Here is a 7,795-nt window from a genome sequence, read left to right as displayed (position 1 = left end):
ACCCCCATTCCTGAAGATGGAACTTATTCACTCTTTCCCCTCTTTACTCCTTCTCACCTGGAGTGTGGGTTGAACTTAGTGATGTTGAAAGAATAAAGTATGTATAAGAAACAATTGGGCCAGGTGCGGTGGCTTACGCCTGTAATCCCAGCACTTTGGGATGCTGAGGCAGGCAGATCCCTTGAGGTCAGGAGTTAAATACCAGCCTCGCCAACATGGTGAAAACCCATCTCTACTGAAAATACAAAAAAATTAGCTGGGCATGGTGGCAGGTGCCTCTAGTCCCAGCTACTTGGGAGGCTGAGGCCCAAGACTTATTTGACCCCAGGAAGTGGAGGTGGAGGTGGCAGTAAGCCGAGATTGCACCACTGCACTCCAGCCTGGGCAACAGAGTGAGATTCTGTCTCAAAAAAAGAAAAGAAAAAAAAGAAACAATTGCAGTGGAGAAATCTGAAGAACAGATTTCTCAACTAAGTGATCAAAGCTAATATCCCCAGTGGCAAATCATGTTGATGGCATCCCATTTGTGATAGGATATGGTGAGAAGAGCACTTCCCCTCTGTGGTATTCTTCCCCAAAATCTTTAACTCCAGTCTAATCACAAGAGAACTATCAGACAAAAACACACTGAGGGACATTCTACAAAATAACTGACTTGAAACTGACAAAATGTCATGGAAAACAAGCGAAAACTGTCATAGACTAGAGGAGATGAAAGAGACATGATAATACATGCCATTTGCTATCCAGGATTGGATCCTGGAACCAAATATTAGTAACAAAAATTAGTGGAAAAAAAAAAAACTAGTGAAATTTTAGTAAAGTCTGAAATTTAGTTAATAGCAATATATCAATACTAGTTTTTTGGTTTTGACAAATGTACTACAGCAATATAAGATGCCAACATTAGGGGAAACTAGTTGGAGTGTATATAGGAACTCTGTACTACACTTGAACCTTTTCTGTAAATTTAAAATTATTCCAGAATAAAAATTTTATGTTAAAAGGCAAGTATTGTTTAATAACAATAAGAAAGAACTGAAAGCAAAAAATTCTAAAATAAGGAGGCCCATAATTTTCCATGCAAATTCTGGAAAATATTCAGGATAATGTGGAGGTGAGCAAGTTTTTAGGAGGCTAATCACAGTCCCCAGATTATGAGTTTGTGATAATGTATTTTCAGTCCTCATTCCTGAAGAAGTTGAGAAGTTTCCTAAGGTTACCTGCCCAGGCAAGTCAGGTGAACAGCTATCTTGTGATAGTCTCTAAGTGTTTTTGTTTTTGCTTTTTTTAAAAAACAATTTGAGATAGGGTCTCTGTCATCCAGGTTGGAGTGCAGTGGCTCGATCAAGGCTTCCTGCAGCCAAGACCTCCTGGGCTCAAGCCATCCTCCCACCTCAGCCTCTTAAGTAAACTCTAAGTTTTGATAAAACCTTATGCTTCCTCACATGAGCTTCTGGTCTTCTAAGAGCCACAGCTTGCTTTATTCTACCTATAATGGATTCCCATTGTCCTTAGAATAACATTTTTTTTTCCTTTTTCTTTTTTTTAGGAAGGGTCTTACTCCGTTGTTTAGGCTAAATACAAACTCCTGGGCTCAAGTGAGTCTCCAATCTCAGCCACCCAAATAGCTGAAACGACAGAGGATAAAACATAAATCCCTTAGTTGTTTGCCAGGAATCTCTAGGCCAAGCTCTACTCTTGCCATAGCTCCCTTATACTCTATGCTCCAGTCATCTTGATCCTTAGGAGCCTTCATATTCTTACTAGAATACTATCCCCTTTATTACTGTCTCCATTCCACCTGGTTATATCTGACATCATCTTTTTCATGTTTTGGCATAATGGCACTACCTCAAAGAGGTGAATTGGCTAGCCTAAGGTAACCACAATAGACTCAAGCTTGCTGTGGAGGTCAGTGATCTTGCCTTCTGGTCAAAAATGTTTCATTACCAACTTGGGCAACATGGCAAGACAGCATCTCTACCAAAAATCTCTTTAAAACTTAGTCAGGTGTGGTGGCATGTGCTTGTTATCCCAGCTACTCAGGAGGCTGAGGCAGGAGGATCACTTGAGCCCAGGAGTTCAAGGTTGCAGTGAGCTATGATCATGCCACTGTGCTTCAGCCCAGGCAACAGAGCAAGACCCTGTCTCTAAAGTAAATAAATAAAATTTAAAAGTATGTTTTAACAGTTCTTTTTCTTATTAAATTACATTATGAATGGAATTCCAAATAAATGGTTGGGGTTCAGGGGGAGCAGTATTTTTTTTGAGATAGAGTCTTGCTCTGTCACCCAGGCCAGAATGCAGTGGTTTGATCTCAGCTCATTGCAAGCTCTGCCTCCCGGATTCATGCCATTCTCCTACCTCAACCTGCCAAGTAGCTGGGACTACAAGCATCCGCCACCATGCCCAGCTAATTTTTTGTATTTTTAGTAGAGATGGGATTTCACCATGTTAGCCAGGATGCTCTCGATCTCCTGACCTTGTGATCCACCCACCTTGGCCTCCCAAAGTTCGGGGAACAGTATTTTAATCACCCTAACAAACTATTTTCATTTAAGTCTTGACTTCTTATCTGTTTGCACATATAAATTTTACAAAATTATAATCATAGTGCTGATCAACTTTTTTTTTCAAACTCCAGTACACACCAGAGGATCAATTTATATTCTGCTTTATTTTTTGTGCACATATTGTTAAGCATTTTCCATGTTGTTACATAGATTAGGTATCTATTCATGGTTTTTTTATTTTTAATTTTTTCTGGAGAATGGGGGTATCACCATATTGCCCAGGCAAGTCTCGAACTCCTAGGCTCAAGCTATCCTCCCACCTTTGCCTCCCTAAGTGCTGGTGTTACAGGCGTGAGCCACTGCATCCGTTCTATTTATTTTTATCATTCATATCTCATGTATTCATCTATATTTACTTTGAACTTATAATGAATGAAGTACTGGGCAAGATACTGTCATGCCAAAACAGAAATCTTTGTATCTTTGCTCTAGGGGAGTTTATATCTAGTCTTCATTAATCAGTTAATTTGCCTTGCATCTTTTTTTCTTTTTCTTTTTTTTTTTTGGAGTGCAGTGGCACACTCTCCACTCACTGCAACCTCCGCCTCCCGAGTTCAAGCGATTCTTCTGCCTCAGCCTCTAGAGTAGCTGGGACTACAAGGCACCTGCCACCACACCCACTAATTTTTGTATTTTCAGTAGAGGTGGGGTTTCTCCATGTTGGCCAGGCTGGTCTTGAACTCTTGACCTCAAGTGATCTGCCCACCTCAGCCTCCCACAGTGCTGGGATTACAGGCATAAGCCACCATGCCTGGTGCCTTCCATCTTTTATTAATATTACTCTTCAATATGATAGTCTATATTAATACAATAATATAGTCTCCTTTGCTCTGTAAATTACACCATGTAGCCTCTTTTTTTCAAAATAGTCCTACCTATAAATTGCATTTACTCTTTTATAGTTTCTTCTCATTTAAACTTTCCTAAAAAATCTCATGTTTTCCTGATCTTGCAGGATACAGTAAAGTTTCTCTTCAAAGGTTTAGCCTGCTAACTTCCTGGTTCTTTGTTCCCAAACTTAACTTTCTTGTTCTACATGCCTCCTCCCCCCTAGTTACTGTAAACAGCCTACACCCTTCCCGTCAGCTCTAATCAATAACTCACATCTGTTTCCTTGGTTACCTGCACCCATTCTTTGCCTGATACTGCATGTCTCACATGCTTCACCACTGTACCTCATGTCCCCCTTCCCTTCCATATTTACAAAGATATTTGAAAGTAGCCAATTGGGTCAGCTCAGATTGTGTGGTCTGACCCCAGCCCATTGCAGAGTGACACAAAGGTAAGGACTATGTGCCAGAGATAAAAACACCTTGCTCTCCTTTGTTCTGTGTGCTCTTGCAATCTTGATTGATGCAAGTGGCACCCTTCTGCAGAAGTAAGTTGCCTTGCTGAGAAAACTTTTGCCTGAATGCTGGTTCCACTTTGTGGCACCGAGCATTTATTTCTAGAGCATTTTTATATCCAACCATCTTAAATGCTGAACATTCACTAGAGACTCCCAAAACTTAATCTTCTCTAAAATCATTGCAAGTTTTGAAGAGACCTCAAATATAATTTTTTCCAAAAAGAACTTATCTGCCTCCACAAATAAAGGGATCTTCTATATTCTATGTTAACTAATGGCATCATTATGTACCCAATTGTTCATAATGTTTTGTTTAAGTAAAAACTTAAATTTACCCATGAATCTCTCCTCATTTCTTATCACATCTCTACCTAGTAGGCCTCATTACTTCAACATTTTAAATATCTCACTTTTATCTCTTTATCTACATTCTCATTGTATTCCTTCAGTTTCTACTCATCTCTTCTGTATGCTTGCAGTAGCCCTTTAACTGTTTTTTGCCTTCTCCATTGTGATTTTTCAGTCTTTATCCTAACTGGTTTTTGCCTTCTCCATTGTGATTTTTCAGTCTTTATCCCTCTCTACTGATAAGAATTCTTTTTTTAAAAGTCAACCTTAGGCCAGGTGTGGTGATTCATACATGTAACCATAGCACTTTGGAAGGCGAAGGTAGGTGGATCATTTGAGGCCAGGAGTTCGAGACCAGCCTGGGCAACACGGTGAAAACCAGTCTTTACAAAAGTACAAAAGTTAGAAAATCTCAGCCGGTCACGGTGGCTCATGCCTGTAATCCTAGTGCTGTGGAAGGCTGAGGCCGGTGGATCACTTGAGGTCAGGAGTTCAAAACCAGCCTGGCCAACATAGTGAAACCCCATCTCTACTAAAAATACAAAAAAAATTAGCTGGGCATACTGGTGGGCACCTGTAATCCCAGCTATTCGGGAGGCTGAGACAGGAGAATTGCTTGAACCCAGGAGGCTGAGGTTGCAGTGAGCCGAGGTTGCACCACTGGACCCCAGCCTGGCATTCCCGAGCAAGGCTCCATCTCAAAAAAAAAAAAAAAAATATATATATATATATAGTCTTATAACCTTGTCTCAAAATAAATAAGTTAATTTTTTAAAACCCCAACCTGGGCGCTGCTTACGGAAGTGGCAGTCATCTCCTCCTCAGAATCATGTTTGCCCTCAGATCCCTTGTGAAGCCCAAGATTGTCGAAAAGAGAACGAAGAAGTTCATCTGGCACCAGTCTGACCGATACATCAAAATGAAGCCTAACTGGCGGAAACCCAGAGGTACTGACAACGGGGTTCATAGAAGGTTCAAGGGCCAGATCTTGATGCCCAACATTGGTTATGGGAGCAACAAAAACTACAAAGCACATGCTGCCCAGTGGCTTCTGGAAGTTCCTGTTCCACAACATCAAGGAGCTGAAAGTGCTGCTGATATGCAACAAATCTTACTGTGCTGAGATTGCTCACAGTGTTTCCTCCAAGAACCACAAAGCCATGGTGGAAAGAGCTGCCCAGCTGGCCATCAGAGTCACCAACCCCAATGCCAGGCTGCGCAGCAAAGAAAATGAGTAGACAACTCATATGCACGTTTTGTATTTAAATAAAAATGTAAAAACTGCAAAAACAAACAAACAAAAAACAAAAAACCTTAGTCAAATGGTCTTCTTACTTCTAAACATACGATTTCTTGTTTGTTATCTGACACTATCAATTCATCATATTATCACCATTTTAAACATACGTTGAACATGTAATATATGCCAGATATTCTTCTAAGTACTTTATATTATTTAATCTTTGCATCAGCCCTTTTGAAACAGCATTTTTCATTCCAGTTTTACAAATGCAAATACCAGGACATAGAGAGGTTAAATGATTTGCCCAAGATCAGTAATTTGGCAGAGCCAGGTAGTTTGACTCTAGAGTCTTTGTTCTTAACATTACCTCACAGCTACCTTTCACAAATATATTAATTCCAGACCTCTTAGTGTGGCTTATAGTATTATTCCCAATTCAATCTGAAATCCATCTCCCCATTCATTAATTACTTATTAAGTACCAAGTATAGTTGATATGTATATTTTTAAAACTTCCTTCAAAGAGCATGTGAGTTGGTGAAAAATAATGAGTACAAAATGTTGCAAACACTTATGTGGTATAATACAATGCAGTATAAATATTTTCAAATTCTATGTGAACAGAGGGAAAAACTTAAACTGGGCTGAATTTTGCTTTTTCACACTGTTGTCATTTTTCATGTTGTTCATAGGTTCGAAATGTCCCCTTCCTTGACTATCAGCCAAACTACAGTATCTTCAAGATGCCACTAAATTGTCTTCTGCTCTGTGGAGGCACCACTGACACAGTGCAAAATTGGCATTCCTTCTTTGCACACCCATCTTACATGGTGCAGAGTTGTAATATTGCATAGTCTATCGAATTGTTATCGCTTGTTTATGTGGGTGTCCTCCACCTTCACTCCCAGAATTTAAACAGAGGTCAGTCTTATTTTTCTTTGTATTCCCTTCTACTACCTAGCGTTGAGCATAGACAATCTTCAATTGTTGCTTAAAACACACAAAAAATAAAAATGATGGTAGTCAACACTTATGATCAGTTTATTATGTGCCTGGCTCTAAGTGCTTCACATAAGTCAGATGAATGAATGGATAGATGAATGAATGAATGAATGAATGAATGAATGAATGAATGAAACAGTCTAGAGAGAGTTGGTTGGTTAAAGCTGTGTTTCACAGATTTTCAGTCATCAGTAGGTTCTACACTCTGTACATTGTGGTAGGCAGAATTCTAAAGTAGCCCTCCTGATTCTGCTTCCTGGTATGCATGTTTTTGTGTGGGTAGAACCTGGAACTTGCTTGTAACCAACAGAATGTGGCAAAGGTGAAGGGGTTTTACATATGTAATTAAGATCCCTAACAAAACATACTACTACCAGTGTTTCCTGTTTGATTTTTGTTTTTTTCACATCAATCACTGAAAACCCTATGCGTGCAAGCTTATGACATCATGGAATAGAATGTAGGATAGTCTAATGTATGAGCTGTCAAATACCTTGACAGTAGTTTGCACAATGCCTAACAGATGTTAAGTGTCACAATGTTTATTTTAAAAACGTAAAATGGCTGGGCCCTGTGGCTCACACTTGTAATCCCAGCATTCTGGGAGGCCGAGGTGGGCGGATTACTTGATATCAGGAGTTTGAGACTAGCCTGACCAATATAGTGAAACCCTGTCTCTACTAAAAATGCAAAAATTAGCCGGGCGTGGTGGTGCGCTCCTGTAATCCCAGCTACTCAGGAGGCTGAGGCAGGAGAATCGCTTGAACCCGGGAGGTGGAGGTTGTAGTAAGCCAAGATCGTGCCACTGCAGTCCAGCCTGGGTGACAGACTGAGACTCTGTCTCAAAAAAAAAAGGATCCCATAGCACTCATGTAAATTCACTGCCATGTCCTGGTGCCTGTGGCACAAAATTTGGGAACTGTGGTCCTATTCCATTCCTCTTAATGGTGCATATTGTTCAATTGTATGGATAAGATTGTTTTAATTACTACTGCTCCATTACGTGTTAGTTTAGGCTGAGGCTGTATCTGTTTTTTATTTCCTTTCTTCTTCTTTTTTTTGTTTTTTTTGAGACAGAGTTTCACTAGTCACCCAGACTGCAGTGCAATGGTGCAATTTGGGCTCACTGCAACTTCTGCCTCCTGGGCTCAAGGGATTCTCCTGCCTCAGCCTCCCGAGTAACTGGGATTACAGGTACCCACCATCACGCCTGGCTAATTTTTGTATTTTTAGCAAAGACAGGACCATTTTGTATTTTTAGCAGACCATGTTGGCCAG

General features: G+C 40.2%; 1 pseudogene; it reads left to right on the top strand.

Moving 5' to 3' along the window:
• The first annotated feature begins 5,101 nt into the window (after nucleotides 1–5,101).
• Nucleotides 5,102–5,535, top strand: LOC710265 (large ribosomal subunit protein eL32 pseudogene; annotated as a pseudogene).
• Nucleotides 5,536–7,795: the final 2,260 nt, after the last annotated feature.

Source organism: Macaca mulatta, chromosome 2 (assembly GCF_049350105.2).
Source record: "Macaca mulatta isolate MMU2019108-1 chromosome 2, T2T-MMU8v2.0, whole genome shotgun sequence".
NCBI lineage: Eukaryota > Metazoa > Chordata > Mammalia > Primates > Cercopithecidae > Macaca > Macaca mulatta.
Note: the sequence above shows the minus strand (reverse complement) of the source record. Positions and strands in the feature narration are given on the sequence as shown.